The sequence below is a fragment of the Scyliorhinus torazame genome, chromosome 1, assembly GCF_047496885.1.
Source record: "Scyliorhinus torazame isolate Kashiwa2021f chromosome 1, sScyTor2.1, whole genome shotgun sequence".
NCBI lineage: Eukaryota > Metazoa > Chordata > Chondrichthyes > Carcharhiniformes > Scyliorhinidae > Scyliorhinus > Scyliorhinus torazame.
This window is the reverse complement of record NC_092707.1, coordinates 145083760-145107604: the sequence shown is the minus strand read 5'-3', so window position 1 is coordinate 145107604 and position 23845 is coordinate 145083760. Positions and strand designations below refer to the sequence as shown.

The 23845-nt window shown below is 49.9% G+C and overlaps 1 protein-coding gene across 11 annotated transcripts in view; it reads right to left on the bottom strand.

Moving 5' to 3' along the window:
* Window positions 1–23845, bottom strand: part of LOC140413952 (homeobox-containing protein 1-like) — a 167321-nt gene that overhangs the window by 75412 nt on the left and 68064 nt on the right. For 10 of the 11 annotated variants that reach the window (XM_072500949.1, XM_072500948.1, XM_072500947.1 and 7 more), the window contains exon 2: window positions 8561–8644. The gene's annotated coding sequence lies outside the window, so the exon portion shown is untranslated. The remainder of the gene's footprint in view (window positions 1–8560; window positions 8645–23845) is intronic. The other variant, XM_072500944.1, reaches the window with a different exon arrangement.

The following is a 23845-nucleotide window of genomic DNA, read 5'->3' as shown; positions in this document are numbered from 1 at the left end:
CTCGGACCACGCCCCGCATTGGGTGGAGCTGGAGTTGGGGAGGAGAGGGACTAGCGCTTGCTGTGGCGCCTTGCTGTGGGACTGTTGGCGGATGACAGGGTGTGCGGGCGGGTGCAGGGGTGTATTGAAAGATATTTGGAGGCCAACGACAACGGGGAGGTGCAGGTGGGGGTAGTCTGGGAGGCATTGAAGGTGGTGGTCAGGGGAGAGCTAAACTCCATTAGGGCCCACAGGGAGAAGAGAGAGGGGAGGGAGAGGGATAAGTTGGTGGGGGAGATTGAGAGGGTGGACAGGAGGTATGCAGAGGCCCCCCGAGGAGGGGCTACTTAGGGAGCGACGGAACCTCCAGACGGAATTCGACCTGTTGACCATATGGAAAGCAGAGGCACAGTGGAGGAAAGCGCAGGGGGCGACGTACGAGTATGGGGAGAAGGCGAGTCGGATGCTGGCACATCAGCTTCGTAAGAGGGAGGCAGCGAGGGAGATTGGGGGAGTTAAGGATAGAGGGGGGAATACGGTGCGGAGTGCGGTGAGAATAAACAAGGTATTTAGGGACTTCTATAGGGATCTGTACAGGTCTGAGCCCCCAGCGGGGGAGCAGGGGATGCGACGATTCCTAGATCAGCTGAGGTTCCCGAGGGTGGAGGAGGAGGAGATGGCTAGTTTGGGGGCACCGATTGGGCTAGAGGAGCTGGTGAAAGGATTGGGGAGCATGCAGGCGGGCAAGGCCCCGGGGCCGGATGGGTTCCCGGTTGAATTCTACAGGAAATACGTGGACCTGCTGGGCCCGTTGCTAGTGAGGACTTTTAATAAGGCGAAGGAGGGGGGACCCTGCCCCCGACAACGTTCAGGGCGCTGATTTCTTTGATCTTGAAGCGGGACAAGGATCCATTGCAATGTGGGTCGTATAGACCGATCTCGCTCCTCAATGTTGACGCTAAGTTGCTGGCGAAGGTGCTGGCTACGAGAATTGAGGAATGTGTCCCGGGGGTGATTCATGAGGACCAGACGGGATTTGTGAAGGGTAGGCAGCTAAATACAAATGCGCGGAGGCTCCTCAATGTGATTATGATGCCCTCAGTGGAGGGGGAAGCGGGGGTAGTGGCAGCTATGGATGCGGAGAAGGCCTTTGATCGGGTGGAGTGGGTGTATCTTTGGGAAGTGTTGCGGAGGTTTGGGTTCGGGGAGGGGTTCATCAGCTGGGTCAGGCGGCTATATGGAGCCCCAGTGGCGAGTGTGGCTACGAACCGGCGGAGGTCGGAGTACTTTCGGCTGTACCGGGGACGAGGCAGGGGTGCCCCCTATCCCCCTTGTAGTTTGCACTGGCAATTGAGCTGCTGGCCATGGCACTGAGGGAGTCCAGGAAATGGAGGGGACTGGTCGGGGGGGGAAGACACACCGGGTGTTGTTGTATGCCGACGACCTGTTGTATGTGGCGGATCTAGTGGAGGTGATAGCGGAGGTCATGCGGATCCTTAGGGAGTTTGGGGACTTTTCGGGGTATAAACTCAACGTAGGGAAGAGTGAGCTCTTTGTGGTGCATTCAGGGGACCAGGGAAGGGGGATAGACGAGCTACCGCTGAAGAGGGCGGAAAGGAGCTTTCGGTACCTGGGGATCCAAGTAGCTAGGAGTTGGGGGGCCCTGCACAAGCTCAATTTGACGCAGTTTGCGGAGCAGATGGAGGAGGATTTTAAAAGATAGGATATGCTGCCACTCTCACTCGCGGGTAGGGTGCAGTCGGCCAAAATGACAGTCCTTCCGAGGTTTCTCTTTTTGTTCCAGTGCCTTCCCATTATAATCCCCACGGCCTTTTTCAAACAGGTAAGCAGGAGCATCATGGGATTTGTGTGGGCGAATAAGACCCCGAGGGTAAAGAGGGTGTTTCTGGAGCGTAGTAGGGACAGGGAGGGCTGGCTCTGCCGAATTTGTGCGGCTATTATTGGGCAGCCAATGTGGCGATGATCCGTAAGTGGGTTATGGAGGGAGAGGGGGCGGCGTGGAAGAGGCTAGAGATGGCGTCATGTGTGGGCACGAGCCTGAGGGCGCTGGTGACAGCACCGCTGCCGCTCTCGCCGACAAGGTACACCACGAGTCCGGTGGTGGCGGCGACGCTGAAGATCTGGGGGCATTGGAGGCGACACGGGCCGAGGTGGGAGACTCGGTTTGGTCCCCGATTCGGGAGAATCATCAGTTCGTCCCGGGAAGGATGGATGGGGGATTTCGGAGCTGGCATCGGGCAGGGATTAGAAGAATGGGGGACCTGTTCAGCGATGGGACGTTTGCGAGTCTAGGGGTGCTGGAGGAGAAGTTTGGGCTGGCCCCGGGAAACGCTTTCAGGTACATGCAAGTGAGGGCTTTTGTGAGGCGGCAGGTGAGGGAATTCCCGCTGCTTCCGGCACGTGGGATTCAGGACAGGGTGATTTCGGGTGTATGGGTTGGAGAAGGCAAGGTTTCGGCGATTTACCAGGAGCTGAAGGAAGAGGATGAGGCCTCAGTGGAGGAGTTAAAGGGCAAGTGGGATGAGGAGCTTGGGGAGGAGATAGATGAGGGTCTGTGGGCTGATGCCCTGAGTAGGGTTAACTCTTCCTCCTCTTGCGCCAGGCTCAGCCTAATACAGTTCAATGTTACTCACAGAGCGCATATGACAGGGGCGAGGTTGAGTAGCTTCTTTGGGGTGGAGGACAGATGTGGGAGGTACTCGGGGAGCCCGGCGAATCATGTCCATGTGTTCTGGTTGTGTCTGGTGCTGGATGGGTTCTGGAGGGGTTTTGCGAGGACTATGTCCAAGGTGGTGAACACCCGGGTCAAGCCGAGCTGGGGATTGGCATTATTTGGGGTATCGGATGAGCCGGGAGTGCAGGAGGCGAAAGAGGCCGGTATTCTGGCCTTTGCGTCTCTGGTAGCCCGGCGGAGGATTTTGCTATGATGGAACGATGCGAAGCCCCCCAGTGTGGCAGCTTGGATCAATGACATGGCAGGGTTCGTCAAGCTGGAGAGGATAAAGTTTGCCTAGCGAGGGTCTGTGCAAGGGTTCCTCAGGCGGTGGCAACCGTTCCTAGACTATCTCGCGGAGCGTTAGGAAGAGGTCAGCAGCAGCAGCCCAAGGGCCAGGGGTGGGGGTGTTCTTTTGAGGTGACGTTTGGGTGAAGGTGGGGAGGTTTTCCCTATTTGTGTTTGTAAATGTTATATGGGGGGTTATTGTATATGGGGGAAATCCAATGTATAATTTCTGATTGTTGTGTTCTTGTTTCTTTCTTTGTTGGGGGGGGGTTGTTGAAAATTAGTTGAAAAATTTGAATAAATATATATTTTTTAAAAAGAAATATGAATCATCTGTTCTGTGCCTTAGCAACACTTTGATCGTTACCAACGGAGCCTCACAGGAGAGTTACACAACACATTTTCCGGATTTTCCCCCCAACAGAGTCTCTCCCACATGGTGAAAATAAAAGAAGTGCTTAAAAGTTGTACGTCCCAATCCCAAACAAGTCGCTTCCCATTTTTGTGGAGGCAATAAAGGACCGGTTCAGACCATTTCGATCATCAGCTGCCTCCACCGAAGTCAGATTTTGGTAGCCCAGGAGCATGCCGATTAAACCCAGTAAGAGAAAGTCTGAACTTTGTGGATTTGTTTGGATATTCGAGGTGCCTCTTTCAAGAGATAAGGTACCCCTTTAGAACTAGTCCGAGGGGGAGGTCAGGCATTCTTTTGGGAGAGGTAAAGTGTCCCATTGGAGGCGGTCAGGTGCCCTTTGGAATTGTTAATCACGAGCATGAATGTGCATAAAAAGTGAAAAAAACTTTTGTTTTTGTCAAGCCCATTAGAACTGTTAACAGACCTGTCACAATCAACTGTCAAAAGTGTGAAATACACCTGTTTTTTTCTATGTTGTTATTCTCCTCATTTTTCACATTTTCTCCCAAATGTACACCCAATAATAAACAACAATCAGTAACGAATGTAATGTCAATCTCCATATCAATAACAACGATGCCATCCTCCCACCAAACCCAGACATTAGCCCGCATGTTAACATAAACAAATAACAAAAAGGAATTAGGGATCACCCATAGTCACCATTAACACATACAGTCCCCCCCTCCCCCCTAATGTACGATGTGATCCAATTCTCGAAAGTGCAGAATGAATAACGCCCACGAATTGTAGAACCCCTCCATCCTTCCCCTCAGTTCAAATTGGACCTTTTCCAGCATTAAGAATTCCACCAGGTCCCCCTGCCACGCCAGGGCACAGGGTGGAGATCTCCACTCTAACAGGATCCACCTTGGGCAATCAACGAGGCGAAGGCTACAACATCTGCCTTACTGGCAATGTCTCGAACCTGCATGTATCTAAATATTTCCTCTTGCTCCAGCCCATACTTCGCCCCCAGCTCCTTTAATCCCGCAAAATGACCCCCAAGAAATAAATCTTTTAGTGTTCTAATTCCTTTCTCCTCCCATATCCAAAAATTTCTATCCCACTTCCCTGGCTCAAATCTATGGTTCCCCCGAATTGGCATTTCCCTTGACCCAGCCCCAACCCGAAGTGTTGTCGAAACTGCCTCCAAATTCTCAACGAGCTATTACTACCGGACTCCCTGAGTATCTCCCCAGGGCCGTCGGGAGCGGCGCTGTCGCTAGCGCCTTCAATCCCTACCCCCTACACAAACTCTCCTCCATTCTGACCCATTGGGGTCAACCCCTCTGACCCAGCTCCGTACCTTCTCCACATTCGCCGCCCAGTAATAATACATCAGGTTTGGAAGACCCAAGCCCCCTGCCTGCCTTCCTCTCTGTAGTAGCACCTTTTTAATTCTGGCCACCTTCCCTCCCCATATGAACGAGGTAATCATCCTTTCAATCTCTCTAAAAAATGGTTTTGGCAGGAAAATCGGCAGGCATTGAAAAATAAACAGGAATTGCGGCAGCACATTCATTTTAGAAATACACCTGTTAAAGGGAGCTGTCAAAATCACCTGTCAAAGGGAGTTGAGTAGGCATTTAAAAGTCCTGCTCTGTAAATCTTGGAAAAAATGTCTAATGTGTTAATTGCCCTCGGAAATGGTCTAGTAAGCCACTCCGTTCAACGGCAATTAGGGATGGATGAGCAACAAATGCTGGCTTTGCCAGCGACGTCCACATCCTATGAAAAAACAACTAGATCAAACGTGACATTCAAAGAACAAAGAACATACAGCACAGGAAGAGGCCCTTTGGCCCTCCAAGCCTGTACCAATCATGATACCAACCTTTGCCAAAACCCTCAGCACTTCCTTGTGCCGTATCCCTCTATACCCATCCTATCCATGTGTTTGTCAAGATGCCTTTTGAACTCCGTTATGTATCTGCTTCCAGAACCTGGCAACGCGATCCAGGCACTCATCACCCTCTGCGTAAAACCCTGCCTCGCACATCTCCTCTAAACATTGCCCCACAAACCTTAAACCTATACCCCCTGATGACTGACCTCTCCACCCTGGGAAAGAGTGCCTGCCTATTCACTCTATCCATGCCCCTCATAATCTTGTAGACCTCTCTCAGGTCACCCCTCAACCTCTTGTCTTTCTAATGAAAACAGTCTGAGTCTATTCACATAGCTAACACCCTCCAGACCAGGCTACAGTCCGGTAAACCTCCTCTGCACCCTCTACGAAGCCTCCACATCCTTCTAGTAATGTGGCGACCAGAATTGTGCGCAATATTCCAAGTGCGGCCTTACCAAGGTTCTATACAACTGTAGCATGACTTGCCAGTTTTTATGCTTGATGCCCCATCCAATGAAGGCAATCATTCCAAATGCTTTCTTGACTACCTTGTCCACTTGTGTTGCTACCTTCAATGATCTGTGGACCTGCACACCCAGATCTCTCTGACTTTCTGTATTCCTAAGAGTTTTGCCATTTACGGTATATTTCCCCTCCATGTTACATCTACCAAAATACATTACCTCACATTTGTCCGGATTAAACTCCATTTGCCATTTCTCTGCCCAAGTCTCCAACCTATCTATGTCCTGCTGTATCTTCTGACAATCCTCAACCCTATCTGCCACTGCACCAACCTTGGTGTCATCCGCGAACTTACTAATCAGAACGGCTACATTTTCTTCCAAATCGTTTATGTATAGTACAAACAACAATGGGCCCTGCACCGATCACTGTGGAACACCACTAATCACAACCTTCCATTCAGGAAAACACTCCTCTACTGCTACCCTCTGCCTTCTGTGACCGAGCCAGTTCTGTATCCATCTTACCACCTCACCTCTGATCCCATGTGACTTCACCTTTTGTACCAGTATGCCTTGAGGCACCTTTTCAAAGGCTTTACTGAAGTCCATGTAAACAATATCCACCGCCTTCCCCTCATCAATCATCTTTGTCACCTCCTCAAAATACTCGGTCAAGTTAGTGCGGCACGACTTCCCCTTCACAAAACTATGCTGTCTATCACTAATGAGTCAATTTGTTTCCAAATGGGTATAAATCCTGTCTCTGAGAATTCTCTCCAATAATTTACCTGCTACCAATGTACGGCTCAGCGGCCTATAGTTTCCAGGATTATCCCTGCTACCTTTTTTTAGCAGTGGTACCACATTAGCTATTCTCCAGTCCTCTGGGATCTCATCTGTAGCCAATGAGGATACAAAGATGTCAGTCAAGGCCCCAGCAATTTCCTCCCTTGCTTCCCTCAGTATTCTGGGGTAAATCCCACCCGGCCCAGGAGACTTATCTACCTTAATATCTTTTAAAAGACTGAATACCTCCTCCTTTTCGAAGTTAACATGATCCAGACTGTCCACACACCCTACCCAAGAATCATCTTCCCCAAAGTCCCTTTCTTTGGTGAACACTGATGCAAAGTACTAATTTAGTACCTCATTTAATCTGGCTCAACAACCTTAAAGTGGTCCAGTCTTTTCCCTGGCCATCCTCTTGCTTTTTACAGATGAATAAAAAGCTTTGGGATTCACCTTAATCCTACATGCCAAGGACTTTTCATGACTGCTCCTAGCCCTCCTAATTTCCCGCTTAAGTACCTTCCTACTTTCTTTATACACATCAAGGGTTTCACCTGCCCCCACCCTTCTAGGCCATACAAAGGTCGCCCTTTTCTTTTTGACCGGGTTCACAATATCCCTCATTATCCAAGGCTCCCTAAACTTCCCATACTTATCCTTCCTTCTCTCAGGAATCCCAATCAACTGACGCTTGAAAGACTCCCACATGTCCGATGTTGATTTACCATCCAACAGCTGCACCCAATCCAAATTTTTCAACTCCTGTCTAATGTTATCGTAATTTACCTTTCCCCAGTTTAGCAACTTAACGTGAGGGTTACCTTCATCCCTATCCAAACGTACCCTAAAACATTTGGAATTGTAGTCACTACTCCCAAAATGTTCCCCTACTGAAACCTTAACCACCTGTCTAGGCTCATTTCCAAATACCAGATCCAGTACTGCCCCTTCCCTAGTTGGACTATCTACATATTGCATCAAGAAGACTTCCTGGATACACCTTACAAACTCTGCCCCATCCAAGCCCCTAGCACTAAGTGAGTCCCAGTTAATATAGGGGAAATTAAAATCCCCTACCACAACAACCCTGTTACTTTTGCACCTATCCAAAATTTCTCTACCCATCTGCTCCTCTATCTCTTGCTGGCACTTGTGGGACCTGTAATAAACCCCCAACATTGTGATTGCCCCCTTCCTATTCCTGAGCTCTACCCAGATTGCCTCATTGTATGAGCCCTGCGAGGAGTCCTCCGGCTATATTATTCTCCTTAACCAGTGATGCTGCTCCCCCACCCCTTTTACGTCCCCCTCTATCTCTCCAAGTCCTCCAAAGTTCAGCTGCCAATCCTGCCCTTCCTTTAACCACCTTTCTGTGATAGCCACAGCATCAGAATTCCAAGTGCTCCAAGTTCATCTGCCTTACCTGCTATATTTCTGGTGTTGAAACAAATACACTTCAAACCACGGCGTTCGAGCAGACAGGGTGATGTTGTTCTTTTATTTTTGTTCTCTATTTCCCCTTCAGTTATTACACCAAAACTCACAGAGGAAAGATATTGTCACTGTTCTGTTTGGTCCCAAAAGTCACATCACAGTAAACTGCTCCCATTGGTGTAAGGATCAAGACCCAGAGGGTATAAATCAAAGGCAAATGGTAAGCAATGGCAACAGGAGGAAAAGCTTTTTCATACAGCGAGTGATTAGGACCTGGAACAGAGTTCCTGTGGATGTGGCGGAAGCAGGTTCAATCCAGGCACTCAAAAAGGGAATTGGATCATTATATGAAAAGGAAAAATGTGCAGGACGACAGGGAAACGGCAAGGAAGTGGGACTCGGTGATTTGCTGCTGCAAAGGGCTATCATGGATATGATGCCTTCTTCTGCGCTGTAAACTTCATGATCCTATGCTGATCTCACACTTTCTCACAATACAAATAGTCAAAAGGCACCAAATCATGCAGCAGCTCATGCTCCATCAGTGACTGTCATATGGTTGAGTTTCAGTAAAATACTTCAGAGGGAAATGGGTGACTAACCTGAAGTGCAGGAGCTCCAGTTACTACAACTCTCCACATCTGGGCCTCCTCAAATTATAATCGGCTCCTGTCCTCTTGGCCTTTCTTGTGCAGCACGGGGAAATCCACAAAGGAGGAAACAAAATGAATCTTATTTAAATTTTAAGACCAGTCCAGTACCTGGGTCCACAAACCACTGCATTCTCCCCATACCATTTGGAGATTTCTTACAAGCTTGACCAAACTTCAATCAGCAGGCTAATATAAACTGTCAATTTTGATTTGACAGCTGAAATTTATCAGAATGTCTCTGCAAAAGAAGCTACAATCTCAAAAAACAATTTTTGGTGAATGTGGTTCACAATAGTTAGACTTAACATGACGACATGAGAAACGGACATTCCATTTGGAAGTTAAATCAATCATAAGGAATCATGCAAATTCATTTTTCTGTATGAATACTATTTTGCTACAGTAATGTGCTGTGTGGCAACTATATACGTGTTAATTTACTGCATTTCTTTCCCGCCTCGGATTTAATCCCGTAGAACATTCATTTTGTTCACCTTTGATGATAATTTTCTTACACTTAAAAGGACAAGAATTGATTTCAAGTATCCACTGACAGAGAACTTATCATGAATTGTTTTCTCTAAACAAACTACAATGCTGTAACTTTGTCATTGAGAGCTTGCTTCCAGCTGTTCAAACAGAGTTTCGTCTGTGGCTTACAAATTGCAGTCTGTGAAAGGCTGCCTAGGAGGGCTGAAGGTCATTACTCCTAAAGGTGTTTAGATGAAGTGAGTGACAAAGTAGTGACCAGGGAAGGGAGCAAACAAGAACTCAAATGAACCATCTGTCAGAGCACCAGGCGGTGGAGGGAATCCAGCAATGGGGATCCACCATGAAGCCAATATGGAATTTGACAAGTGTTTGACGGACTCGCCACCATTCAGATGTGCCACAAATAAAGTGATAACAGATCTACCCCTTGAGGTTTTGAAAGCTATCAAATTTTTGCACTTTTGGCATCTTCATCAATGGCATTGTGCTCATTTTTAAACTTAGTTTCCTTTTGTAGGGAGGGGAATCCACAAATCAAATAAGCACAAAGCAGTGGTGCAGAATTTATTCACGTTTACTTACTTAATACTTCTGCAAATAGCAATAGAAACAAACATCCCATTACAAAGGGATACCAGGATTCCAGTCACATATTACATTCCATTGCATCCCTGTGGAAATTTTAGGATAAGCAATCCACAGGACAGCATCAATGGTTCCCCGCAGAGAATAACGTTACGGCCAGAAAGTTTTTTAAAATATTTTTTTATTCTCCTTTTTCACATTTTCTCCCAAATTTACAACCACCAACAATAAACAACAATCAGTAACAAATATGTCAATCCCCATATCAATAACAACGATCCCATCCTCCCACCAAACCCCAAACATTAGCCCGCATGTTCACACAAACAAATGACAAAAAGGAATCAGGAATCACCCATAGTCACCATTAACACCCATCTCCCCCCCAACCCCCCCCCCCCCCCCCAACTAATGTTCGGTGTTACCCAGTTCTTGAAAGCGCATAATGAATAATGCCCATGAATTGTAGAATCCCTCCATTCTTCCCCTCAGTTAAAACTTAACCTTCTCAAGAGTCAAGAATTCCAACAGGTCCCCCCGCCACACCAGGGCCCAGGGTGGAGAGATTGCTCTCCAACCTATCAGGATCCGCCTTCGGGCGATCAACGAGGCAAAGGTTACAACATCTGCCTCCGCACCCGTTTCCAACCTTGGCTGGTCCGACAACCCGAATATGGCGTCCCGGGGGCCCGGGTCCAGTTTCACGTGCACCACTTTAGAAATTACCCTAAAAACCTCCTTCTAGTAATCCTCTAGCTTTAGACAGGACCAAAACATATGAACATGATTAGCAGGGCGCCCCCCTGCAACGTTCACACACATCTTCTACTCCTTCAAAGAATCGGCTCATTCTCGCCCTCGTGAGGTGTGCTCTGTATACCACCTTCAGCTGTATCAGCCCCAACCTCACGCACGAGGTGGAGGCATTCACTCTCCGGAGCACCTCACACCAGAATCCCTCCTCCATATCCTCTCCCAACTCTTCCTCCCACTTTGCTTTGATCCCTTCCAGTGGTGCCTTCTCCTCTTCCAAAATAGCCCTGTAAATCGCTGACACTACCCCCTTCTCCAGTCCCCCCGTCGTCAACACCTCCTCCAGCAATGTGGACGCCGGCTCCGTGAAGCCCTATATCTCCTTTCTGGCAAAATCTCGAACCTGCATGTATCTAAACATTTCCCCCTGCTCCAGCCCATACTTCGCTTCCAGCTCCTTCAGTCCTGCAAATCAACCCCTAAGAAACAAATCTTTTAGTGTCTTAATCCCCTTCTCCTCCCATTTCCGAAAATTTCTATCCCACCTCCCTGGCTCAAATCTGTGGTTCCCACGAATCGGCATTTCCCTTGACCTTGCCCCCAACCCAAAGTGTTGGCGAAACTGCCTCCAAATTCTCAATGAAGCTATTATTACCGGACTCCCGGAGTATTTCCCCGGGGCTATTGGGAGCGGCGCTGTTGCTAATGCTTTCAATCCCGACCCCCTGCACAAACTCTCCTCCATTCTGACCCACTGAGAATCAACCCCTCTGACCCAGCTCCGCACCTTCTCCACATTCGCCAGTAGTATTACATCAGGTTCGGAAGACCCAAGCCCCCTTCCTGCCTCCCCCTCTGCAGCAGCACCTTTCTAACTCTGGCCACCTTCCCTCCCCATATGAACGACGTAACCCTTCCCTCAATCTCTCTGAAAAAAGCCTTTGGCAGGAGAATCGTCCGGCATTTAAAAATAAACAGAAATCGCGGCAACACGTGCATTTTAACTGCCTGTATCCGAACCGCCAGTGACAGAGGGAGGCCATCCCACCGTGCCAAATTAGCTTTCACTCTCCTCACCAAACTAGAAATGTTGTACCTGCGGAGCACCCCCCCCCCCCCACTCCCAGGCAACATGCACCCCCAGGTACCTAAAGTGAGCCCCTGCCCTACAGAATGGCAGCCCCCCAGCCGAGACACCACAAAATACTCACTCTTGTCTAGATTTAGTTTGTACCCCGAGAAAGACCCAAACACTCAAAGCAGCTCCAATATACCCCCATCGACAAACTCGGTTCCGACACGTATAACAGCAAGTCACCGGCATATAAGGACACCCTATGCTCTATTCCCCGCTGCACTATTCCTTTCCATACTCCCGAACGTCTTAATGCGATGGCCAACAGCTCAATCACGAGTGCAAACAGCAGGGGGGGGGGGACATAGGACATCTCTGCCTAGTCCCACGGTGGAGAGAAAAGTATCTCGAGCTGATGTTGTTTGTGCAGACACTTGCCCTTGGCTTCTTATATAGTAGCTTTACCCAGTTCACAAATCTTGGTCCAATCCCAAACCGCTCCAGAACTGCCATCAAGTACCCCCATTCTACCCGGCCAAACGCCTTCTCAGCGTCCAGTGCCACAACCACCTCTGTTTCCTTCCCCTCTGCCGGCGCCATAACAACGTTCAATACCCTTCTAACGTTTGAAAAGAGCTGCCTCCCTCTCACGGACCCCGTCTGATCTTCATCTATCACCTTCGGGCGGCACTCCTCCAGCCTACCCGCCAGTACCTTCGCCAATACTTTTGCGTCCACATTCAGAAGCGATATGGGCCTATACGACCCACACTCTGTCGGATCCTTATTTTTTTATAGCAAAAGGGGAATCGATGCCTGCCCCAAGGTTTGTGGCAACACCCACTTCCCTATCGCCTCTTCAAACATCCCCACCATTAGGGGTGCCAGCTTATCCTTGAATTTTTTATAATATTCCACCGGAAACCCATCCGGCCCTGCCACCTTCCCCGACTGCATCCTCCCAATCGCATCCTTTATCTCCTGCTCCACTATTGCTCCTTCTAACGTAGCCCTGTCCCCCTCCCCTAGCCTCGGGTACTCCAACCCATCTAGAAATTCCTGCATCTCACGGTCTCCTCCGGGTGGCTCTGACTTGTATAACCTTTCATAAAACTCCTCAAACACCTTGTTAATCAGATCCGGAGCCACCACCAACTTCCCTGCCTCACCTGCACAATGTCCCTTGCCGCTGCTTCCCTCCAGAGCTGACCTACTAACATACCTTATCTCCATGTTCATAAACTGCACCCCTTGCTCGTCTCAGTTGGCGCACCGCCTTCCTACCTGGTACTATGGCCAGAATGTTGTGTCATTTGAGTGGGCATGGACCTGACCCGACAACGTGTGAAATGGTGCTTTGGACGCACACTCTGACTCCATCAAGCACTCATGTGATATTTCAGTCAGTGGACACACAAGAGTCAGAAGAGTGTGCACCCTCAATTCAGCTGACAATTGAGCTCATTAAGGGGTCACTTGAGCGCGATTTTACACAGGCCCATCCACTTTTAAAGTTGGCAGTTTTTGTGACAACCTCGATGTAGGGCAGGCTGAAATGACCAGGGTGAATATATATAAAACGACTGGGGACTGCTGTTTTCTGAGGTCTGCTGTCAGGTACTGGAATGTGCCGCATGGACTCAATTTGCTGCATTTTCTTTTGTAAACTTATTTCATTGGTACAGGTCGGCAGCTTCCTGCGACAGCATAGTAGTAGCTGCCCACACCCTCACCTTTGTGCATGTCCGCTCTCTCCACCCACACCCCCGGCAGCCCTGAGCCTTTCTCAGCATGCATTGCACACAGACTGCCCCACCATGAGATCGCATTCAGGGGGCTCTATCGCAACCAGAAGCACATTTCTTATCCGCTTCTGGGCCCACCGATCTTACAAGATTCAGGCCTACGGTCAACTGAAGCTCTCTACCGCAACACCTCCTGTCCTTGGACTTTCCTGGTATATATAGCTGAGCTATTCACTGAATAAACTCACTGAGGAAGACCATGTGGCAGCTTCTTAAGTAAAGAAAATAAATTTAAGCTTCCTTGAATGAACCATTTACAATGTCATAAACGGCTTTTGAATTTCATAAAAGATTCACTGCTTGCTTTCAGAGTTCCAGCACCCAGAGATGACACTGCAGTTAAAATCGAAGGTTCCTGGGCAGCACTGCTGCCGCACGGCGCTGAGAACCCGAGTTCAATCCCGGCCCCGGGTCACTGTCAGGGTGGAGTTTGCACGTTCTCCCCGTGTCTGTGTGGGTTTCCTCTGGGTGCTCCGGTTTCCTTCCACAATCCAAAGATGTGCAAGTTAGGTGGATTGGTCATGCTAAATTGCCCCTTAATTGGGAAAAAAAAAGAATTGAGCCAATAGCTCAATGCAAAGGATTTTGTGGGTACCACAGACTTCCAGTGCGTCAGAAAACTTTCATAAGGAAATCTTGATACTCAAGTCAGCAAATCTCTGGCATCTTGTGCATCATTTTGGACGGCACAGAGGTTAACACTGCTGCCTCACAGCGCCAGGGGCCCGGGTTCAATTCTACCTTGGGTCAGTGTCTGTGTGGGGTTTTGCACGTTCTTCCCGTGTGTGCATGGGTTTCCTCTGGGTGCTCTGGTTTCCTCCCACAATCCAAAGATGTGCAGGTTAGGTGGATCGGTCATGCTAAATTGCCCTTTAGTGTCCAAAGATTTAGGTGGGGTCATTGAGTTATGGGGATGGGGCAGGGGAGTGGGCCTCGATAGGGTGCTCTTTCAGAAGGTTGGTGCAGACTCGATGGGCCAAATGGCCTCTTTCTGTACAGTGATTCTATGATTTTCTAAATCAGCAATGATACCCGGAACACTGTATTGTGCATTAAAAAAAAAACATAATTAAACATGGTAAGATTAAACTTGTGATGTTCCAGAATTGGTTACATGTACTAACCTGCAAATATTAACACATGACAGTTTTCTCAGACTATACAGCCGAACATACAGCACAGAAACAAGCTATACGCCTTATAAATTCTGTTTGTGCTCCACTCAAGCCTCCTCACTCTGTTGCTCATGAACTCCTTTTTTAAAATGTTTTTAATCAAGGAATTTATATACTTACATCAAACACAACCAAAGCCAAAAAGAGAACAAACAGGAAATCGCCTAACAAATAAATAACTAACACCACACCGCCCCACCCTCCCTGCTGTTCCCCTCCACTCACCCTGCCTCCGTTGTTTTGTTTTTTAAAAATATATTTTATTAAAGTTTTTCGATCAAACGAAAACAAAAATTTCCCATTTTACAACTTTGTAATAATATATACATTGATCGTTTTTAAATTAAATAATATGCTAACTAACGGCAACTGCCAACAACAAAATAAGAAACAACAGAAATAGTAATTAAAATAGTAACTTCGTAAAATCTAATATAAATAACTAATATATAAACACACACATAAAACCCCCGAGGACCCAAATGAGTCCTCCCACCTTTGAAATCACTTTTGCCACACCCACCCAGAACCCATGCAATACCGGACATGACCAGAACATGTGGGTGTGGTTCGTCGGGCTTCCCGCGCATCTCCCGCACCTATCCTCCACTCCAAAAAATCTACTCAGCCTTGCTCCAGTCATATGCGCCCTGTGTAGAACCTTGAATTGTATCAGGCTGAGCCTGGCACACGAGGACGAAGAGTTTACCCTACTTAGGGCATCTGCCCACAGCCCCTCCTCTATCTCTTCCCCCAGCTCCTCCTCCCATCTTCCTTTCAGCTCCTCCACCATCGTCTCCCCCTCGTCTCTCATTTCCCTATATATATCTGACACCCTGCCATCACCCACCCATGCCCCCGAAATCACTCTGTCCTGGATCTCTTGCGCCGGGAGCTGCGGAAATTCCCTCACCTGTTGCCTCACAAATGCCCTCACTTGCATATAGCGAAATGCATTCCCAGGTGGCAGCCCATATTTTTCTGTCAGTGCTCCCAGACTTGCGAACGTCCTGTCTAAGAACAAGTCCTTCAATTTCGCAATTCCTGCTCGCTGCCCATCTATCCTTCCCGGGACGAACCTATGATTGTTCCTTATCGGGGACCACACTGAGGCACCCGTCACTCCCTTATGTCGTCTCCACTGCCCCCAAATTTTCAGAGATGCCACCACCACTGGATTTGTGGTGTTTTTTGGGGGGAGAACGGCAACGGCGCCGTCGCCAGTGCTTTTAGGCTAGTTCCCCCACAGGACGCCATCTCCAGTCTTTTCCACGCCGCTCCTTCCCCTTCCCTCATCCACTTACATATCATTGACACGTTGGCGGCCCAATAATAATCACTCAGACTCAGCAGTGCCAGTCCCCCTCTGTCCCCACTGCGCTGCAGGAACCCCCTCTTTACTCTTGGGGTCTTTCCAGCCCACACAAAGCTCATAATACTCTTGTCCACCTTTTTAAAAAAGGCCTTTGTAATCAGTACAGGGAGGCACTGGAACACAAAAAGAAACCTTGGAAGAACCACCATTTTAACCGCCTGCACCCTGCCCGCCAATGACAGGGGCACCTTGTCCCACCTCCTAAAGTCCTCTTCCATCTGCTCTACCAGTCGTGCCAAGTTAAGCTTATGCAAGGTTCCCCAGTTCCTGGCCACCTGGATCCCCAAATACCGGAAATCCCTTGTTACCCTCCGCAACGGTAAATCGTCTATTCCCCTGCCCTGTTCCCCGGGGTGCATCACAAACAGTTCACTCTTCCCCATATTCAATTTATATCCTGAAAATTCTCCAAACTCCCTGAGTGTCTGCATTATCTCAGGCATCCCCTCCACTGGGTCCGCGACATACAACAACAAATCATCCGCGTATAATGACACCCGATGCTCTTCTCCTCCTCCAAGTACCCCCCTCCACTTCCTGGAGCCCCTCAGCGCTATGGCCAGTGGCTCAATTGCCAACGCAAACAGTAACGGGGACAGGGGACATCCCTGTCTTGTACCCCTATATAGTCGGAAGTGGTCAGATTGTTGCCTATTTGTAATCACGCTTGCCACCGGGGCCCTGTACAGGAGCTGAACCCATCTAATGAACCCCTCTCCAAATCCAAATCTCCTCAGTACTTCCCACAGGTAGTCCCACTCCACTCTATCAAATGCTTTCTCTGCATCCATCGCCACCACTATCTCCGCCTCCCCCTCCGGTGGGGGCATCATCATCACCCCCAGCAGCCTCCGCATATTAGCATTCAATTGCCTCCCTTTAACAAACCCCGTTTGATCATCATGCACCACCCCAGGGACACAGCCCTCTATCCTCGTCGCCATCACCTTGGCCAAAAGCTTGGCATCTACGTTCAAGAGGGAAATAGGCCTGTATGACCCGCACTGCAGCGGGTCTTTGTCTCTTTTCAGGATCAGCGATATCGTCGCCTCCGATATCGTCGGGGGTAGTGTCCCCCTTTCCCTAGCCTCATTAAAGGTTCTCGTCAGAAGTGGGGCCAGCAGGTCCACGTATTTCCTATAGAACTCCACCGGGAACCCATCCGGTCCCGGGGCCATGCCTGCCTGCATGTTCCCAATTCCTTTTACCACCTCCTCCACCTCAATCTCGCTCCCAGTCCTGTCATCTCCTGTTCCTCAACCTTCGGGAACTCCAGCTGGTCTAGGAAACGCATCATTCCCTCTTTCCCTTCCGGGGGTTGAGCCTTATATAGCCTCTCGTAAAATACCTTAAACACCCCGTTCACCCTCTCCGCTCCCCGTTCCATCTTTCCCTCCTCGTCTCTAACCCCTCCGATCTCTCTCACCGCCCCCCTCTTCCTAAGTTGTTGGGCCAGCAGCCGGCTCGCCTTCTCTCCATATTCATACTGCACTCCCTGTGCCTTCCTCCATTGTGCCTCCGCCTTACCCGTGGTCAACAAGTCAAAGTCCGAGTGCAATCTCCGTCTTTCCCTGTATAGCCCTTCATCTGGAGCCTCCGCATATTGCCTATCCACCCTCAAAATCTCCCTCAACAATCTCTCCCTTTCTTTACCCTCTTGTTTCCCCTTATGGGCCCTTATGGAGATCAGCTCCCCTCTAACCACCGCCTTCAGCGCCTCCCAGACCACTCCCACCTGGACCTCTCCGTCATCATTAATCTCTAGGTACCTTTCAATACATCCCCTCACCCTTACACATACCGCCTCGTCCGCCAACAGTCCCATATCTAATCTCCAGAGTGGGCGCTGTTCCTTTTCCTCTCCTACTTCCAGATCTACCCAATGTGGGGCATGATCTGAAATGGCTATAGCCGAATACTCCGTTCCTACCACCTTCGGGATCAGCGCCCTTCCCAGGACAAAGAAGTCTATCCGGGAGTACACTTTGTGGACATGGGAGAAGAAGGAAAACTCTTTACTCCTTGGCCTAGTAAATCTCCAGGGATCCACTCCTCCCATCTGCTCCATAAAGCCCTTAAGCACCTTGGCCGCTGCCGGCCTCCTCCCGGTCCTAGATCTGGACCGGTCCAGCCCTGGGTCCAGCACCGTGTTGAAGTCCCCCCCATTACCAATTTTCCCATCTCCAGGTCCGGGATGCGCCCCAACATACGCTTCATAAAGTTCGCGTCATCCCAGTTCGGGACATATACATTCACCAGCACCACCGCCTCACCTTGCAGTCTGCCACTCACCATCACGTATCTACCCCCACTGTCTGCCACTATGTTCTTCGCCTCAAACAATACCCGTTTCCCCACCAGTATAGCCACCCCTCTATTTTTTGCAACCAAGCCCGAGTGGAATACCTGTCCCACCCATTCTTTCCTTAATCTGACCTGATCCGCCAGTTTCAGGTGCGTCTCCTGAAGCATGACCACGTCTGCCTTTAGCTTCTTTAGGTGCGCAAGTACCCTTGCCCTCTTAATCGGCCCGTTCAACCCTCTCACGTTCCACGTGATCAACCGTGTTGGGGGGCTCTTTACCCCCCCCCCCCCCCCCCCCCGCCCCCCCCCCCCCCCCTCGTCGACTAGCCATCCCCTTTTTTAGACCAGCTCCTCACCCGGTTCCCACGCACCCGCTTTTCCCCCCCGACGGCGCCCTCCCGTCCCGACCATCCCATCCCGTAACAGCTCCCCCTTCCCCTTAGCAGCAGCAACCCAGTTTACCCCCCCCCTCTAGATCCCTCTCGAGCTTAGGTGCTCCCCCTATATTGCTTCCGGAAGTCAGCAAACTCTGGCTGACCTCGGCTTCCCCCGTTTATCCTTAGCCTCCCATCACGTGAGGCCTCCTCCTTCCTGCGCCCCCTTTTCCCGCCACAATTTCCATAGCGCGGGGACAAAGCCCGTGCTTCCCTCTCGGCCCCGCCCCTGATGGCGCAGCTCCCTCTCTCCTTCCCACTCCCCTTCACTACCGGCGCCCACATTTCTTCGTGTGTCCCCCCTTCGAGTGTAAAGAAATTTCCCCCCCCCCCATCTGATTCACAGTCCCTTGCCACCACCTCACTACTTCATTTCAAACACTCTTTCTCCAATCTAGTCCAACTTCTCCTCTTCGATAAATGTCCACGCCTCTTCTGCCGTCTCAAAGTAGTGGTGTTTACCCTGGTGTGTAACCCAGTCTTGCCGGCTGCAACATTCCGAACTTCACTTTCCTCTTGTGGAGCACCGCCTTGGCCCGATTGAAACTCGCCCTCCTTCTCGCCACCTCCGCACTCCAATCCTGATACACGCGGATCACCGCGTTCTCCCACCTGCTGCTCCGTGTCTTTTTCGCCCATCTCAGGACCATCTCCCTGTCCTTGTAGCGGTGGAACCTCACCACTATTGCTCGAGGTATTTCTCCTGCCTTTGGTCTTCTCACGAGGACTTGATACGCTCCCTCCACTTCCAGGGGGCCCGTCAGGGCCTCAGCTCCCATTAAGGTATGGAGCATCGTGCTCACATACGCCCCAACGTCCGCTCCCTCTGCCCCTTCGGGAGCTTTTGCCTTCACTCCACGGAGCTCCATCTCTTGGGTCTTCTGCGCCTCCTTTAACCCCTCAATCGCCTGCAGCATCGGCGCCAGCACCTCCTTCTTGAGCTCCTCCACACATCGCCGGAGGAACTCCTGCTGTTCCAGGCCCCATACCAACTGGCCTCCCTCCGCCGCCATCTTGCTTCTCACTTCCCTTCTTTGCCGCTGCTCCAGAGGATCCTCCGTAATCTGGCCACTATTATCTCTTCTGTCCATTCACATCCGGGGGGACTCCCTTCTATGTCGCCTCACAGTGGGTTTAACCTTCGAAAATTGCCGTTGGGGTTCCCGATAAGAGCCCAAAAGTCCGTTAAAACGGGAGGTGCCGTAACGTGCGACTTAGCTGGTCATCGCCGCACCCGGAAGTCGCCTCCGTTGTTTTTAACCCCAGAGTCCCCTCCCCTTGAAGAAGTCACACACCCGGTTTCGGCAGCCCCAAGTCCCTCCATTCCAACAAGATCCATCTCCAGACTACCAGGGAGGCAAAAGTCAAAACGTCGGCCTCTCTTGCCCTCTGGACTCCCGGGTCTTCTAACACTCCAAAAATCGCCACTTCTGGACTCAGGGCAAACTTCACCTCAGCACCTCGGACATTACGTCCGTGAACCCCTGCCAGAATCCCTCCAGTTTTGGACAGGCCCAAAACATGTGAACATGGTTCGCGGGTCCCCCACCACCCACACCTATCCTCTACCCCCTCAAAAAACCTGCTCATTCTGGCATCTGTCGTATGCGCCTGTGGACTACTTTAAAATGAATACGGCTAAGCCCAGCACACAATGAGGATGCATTCACCCTCCTCAGAGCCTCCATCTCAATCCCCAGCTCTTCCTCCCACTTCCTCTTATCCTCTCCAATCTGGGCGCCCTCCCAGTACAGTAACTACTTATAGATCTCTAATACTCTATCCTCGCCAACCCCTGTTTTCGACACCATCTTGACCTGCAACCTCGGGGGGGCGGCAGGATGGAAAGGATGGCACCAGCTTCTCACATAATCTAGAACCTGTAAGTACTGGAACCCATTCCCCCTGGGCAGCTCAAACCCCTCTACCAACCCCTCTTAAGCTCAACAAGCTGCCCCCCACAAACAGGTCTCCAAACTACTCAATCCCTGCCCACTGCTACCCCCACAACTCCGCGCCCAGCACCCCACAGAACAAACCTGTGATTCCCACATATCAGAGCCCAAACCGAGGCACCCTTCAGCCTCAGGTGCTGCCGCCACTGTCCCCACACCCTCAGGGCCACCACCACTACCGGGCTTGTGGAGTACCTGGATAGCGAGAACGGCAGAGGCACCTCCCTTTACAAACAGTGCCCCTAAGCTAGTGCCCTTACAAGAGGCTGCCTCCATCCGCTCCTATAGCTCCCCCACTACCTGACAATGGCTATGTTCGCCACCCAGTAGTAGTTCATCAAATCTGGCAAAGCCGGCCTGCACCCCTCCTTACCAGCAGGGGCCCCAGGTCTCTGAAAAAAACTTTTATACAATTCTATCGGGAAACCATCATGGCCCAGAGTCTTCTCTGCCTCCATCGCCCCCATATCCTCCATCACTTCCACCAATCCAATGGGTGCCCCCAACCCCTCTACCAGGTCTGCCTCCATCTTGGGAAACTCCAACTCATCCAGAAAATGCCTCATTCCCTCCCCTCTGGCCGGGGACTCTGATTCGTATAACCTCTTGTAAAAGACTTTGAAAACCCCATTCATCCACACCGGGTCTAACACCACACTTCCCTCTCCCATCTTTCACCTTTCCAATCTCCCTCGCTGCCTCCTGCTTCCCCAGTTGATGAGCCAGCATCATGCTCACCTTCTCCCCATACTCAGACTGCCCCCCTGGCTCTCCGCAACCGCCACATCACCTTATCTGTAGACACCAGCCTCAACTCCATCTGGAGTATCTGCCACTCTTTCAACAACCTAGCCTCCGGGGCCTCCAAACACCACCTATCCACCTGCAGGATCTCATCCACTAGCCTAGCCATCTCTGCCCACTCCGTCTTCTCCCTATGTGCCCCTATCAATATAAATTCCCCGACCACTGCCTTATGCACCTCCCATAGCTTAGCAGCCGAAACCTCACCCACATCATTCAGTTCCACATACCCCCAAATGGCGGCCCTCACCCGCTAGCAACCTCACGTCTAATCTCCACTGTGATCTCTCCCCCCCACCCCCCCCCCCCCCCCAACTCCACCCAACGCTGCACGTGGTCAGAGACCACAATCGCTGAATACTCCAAGCCGACCACTCCCGCCAGCAGAGTCTTATCCATCACACAGTAATCGATCCACGAATACACTCTGTGCACATGGGAGAAGTACGAAAATTCCCTCGCCCTCGGCCATCCAAACCTCCACGGTCCACCCCTCCATGCGCTCCATTAACTCCTTCGCTACCGCCGACACCCTCACCGACCGCGGACTCAATCGGTCCAATCTTGGCTCGATAACCATCTTAAACCGCCTCCCATAATCAATCGGTGCGAGTCCAAGTCCGGGATCTTCCCCAGCACCCGCCTCATGAATTCAACATCACTGACTGGCTTTCAAAAGTGGGTTAACCAAGGCTCAAGGTAAGCACATTCCTTTTAGAGTGAAAGGCAAGAAGTAGGGAGCCCTGGATGACTCGGGATATTGAGTCCCTGGTCAAAAAGGAGGAGGGGGCATATGACATGCACAGGCAGCTGGGATCAAGTGGATCCCTTGAAGAGTATAGAGGTTGTCGAAGTAGAGTTAAGAGAGAAATCAGGAGGGCAAAAAGGGGCATGGGATGACTTTGGCAGATAAGGCAAAGGAGAATCCAATGAACTTCTACAAATATATAAAGGGCAAAAGAGTAACTAGGAGAAAGTACAGCCGCTTAAGGATCTACAAGGTCATCTATGTGTGGATCCACAATTCTCAACAATTTACTGTTGAGAAAGGCATGGATGTCGGGAACTTGGGAAATAATAGTGGCGGCTTGAGCAGTGTACATATTACAGAGGAAGTGGTGCTGGAAGTCTTAAAGTACATCAAGGTAGATAAATCCCTAGGACCTGATGAAATGTAACCCGGGATGTTTTGGGAGGCTGGAGAGAAAATTGCGAGTACCCTAGAAGAGATATCTGAATTGTCGACAGCCACAGGTGAGGTGCCTGAAAATTGGAGGGTGGCAAGTGTTGTACCCTTGTTTAAGAAGGGCCGCAGAGAAAAGCCTGGGAACTACAGGATAGTCAGCCTAACGTCTGTGGTGGGTGAATTGTTAGAAGGTATTCTGAGGGACAGGATTTACATGCATTTAGAGAGGCAAGGATTGATTTGGGACAGTCAGCATGGATGTGAGAGTAGAAAATCATGTCTCACGAATTTGGTTGAGTTTTTTGAAGGGGCAACCAAGAAGGTAGATGAGGGCAGTGCAGTCGAAGTTGTCTACATGGACTTTAGCAAGACCTTTGACAACGTACCGCATGGTAGGTTGTTGCATAAGGTTAAATCTCATGGGATCGAGGGTGTGGAAGCCAATTGGATACAAAATTGGCTTGACGACAGAAGACAAAAGGGTGGTTGTAGATGGTTGTTTTTCAAACTGGAGGCCTGTGACCAGCAGTGTGCCTCAGGGGTCAGTACTGGGTCCACTGTTATTTGTTATTTATATTAATAATTTGGATGAAAATTTAGGAGGCATGGTTAGTAAGTTTGCAGATGACACCAAAGTGGCCTAGTGGACAGTGAAGAAGGTTTTCTAGGATTGCAACGGGATCTTGATCAATTGGGCCAGTGGGCCGATGAATGACAGATGGAGTTTAATTTGGACAAATGTGAGGTGGTGCATTTTGGTCGGTCAAATCAGGGCAGACCTACTCATATTGTTAGGGAGTTGGGGAGAATTATAGAACAAAGAGATCTAGGAGTACAGGTTCATAGCTCCTTCAAAGTGGAGTCACAGGTTGACAGGTTGGTGAAGAAGGCATTTGGCATGCCTAGTTTCATTGAATACAGGAGTTGCGATGTCTTGCTGAAGTTGCACAAGACATTTGTAAGGCCACACTTGGAATACTGTGTACAGTTCTGGTCTCCCTATTACAGAAAGGATATTATTGAACTAGAAAGAGTGCAGAAAAGATTTACTAGGATGCTACAAAGACTTGATGGTTTGAGTTATAAGGAGAGGCTGGATAGACTGGAACTGTTTTTCCCTGGAGCATAAGAGGCTGAGGAGTGATCATATAGAGGTCTATAAAATAATGAAGGGCATAGATAAGGTAAATAATCAACATCTTTTCCCAAAGGTAGATGAGTCTAAAACTAGAAGACACAGTTTTAAGATGAGAGGGGAGAGATACAAAAGGGTCCAGAGAGACAATTCTTT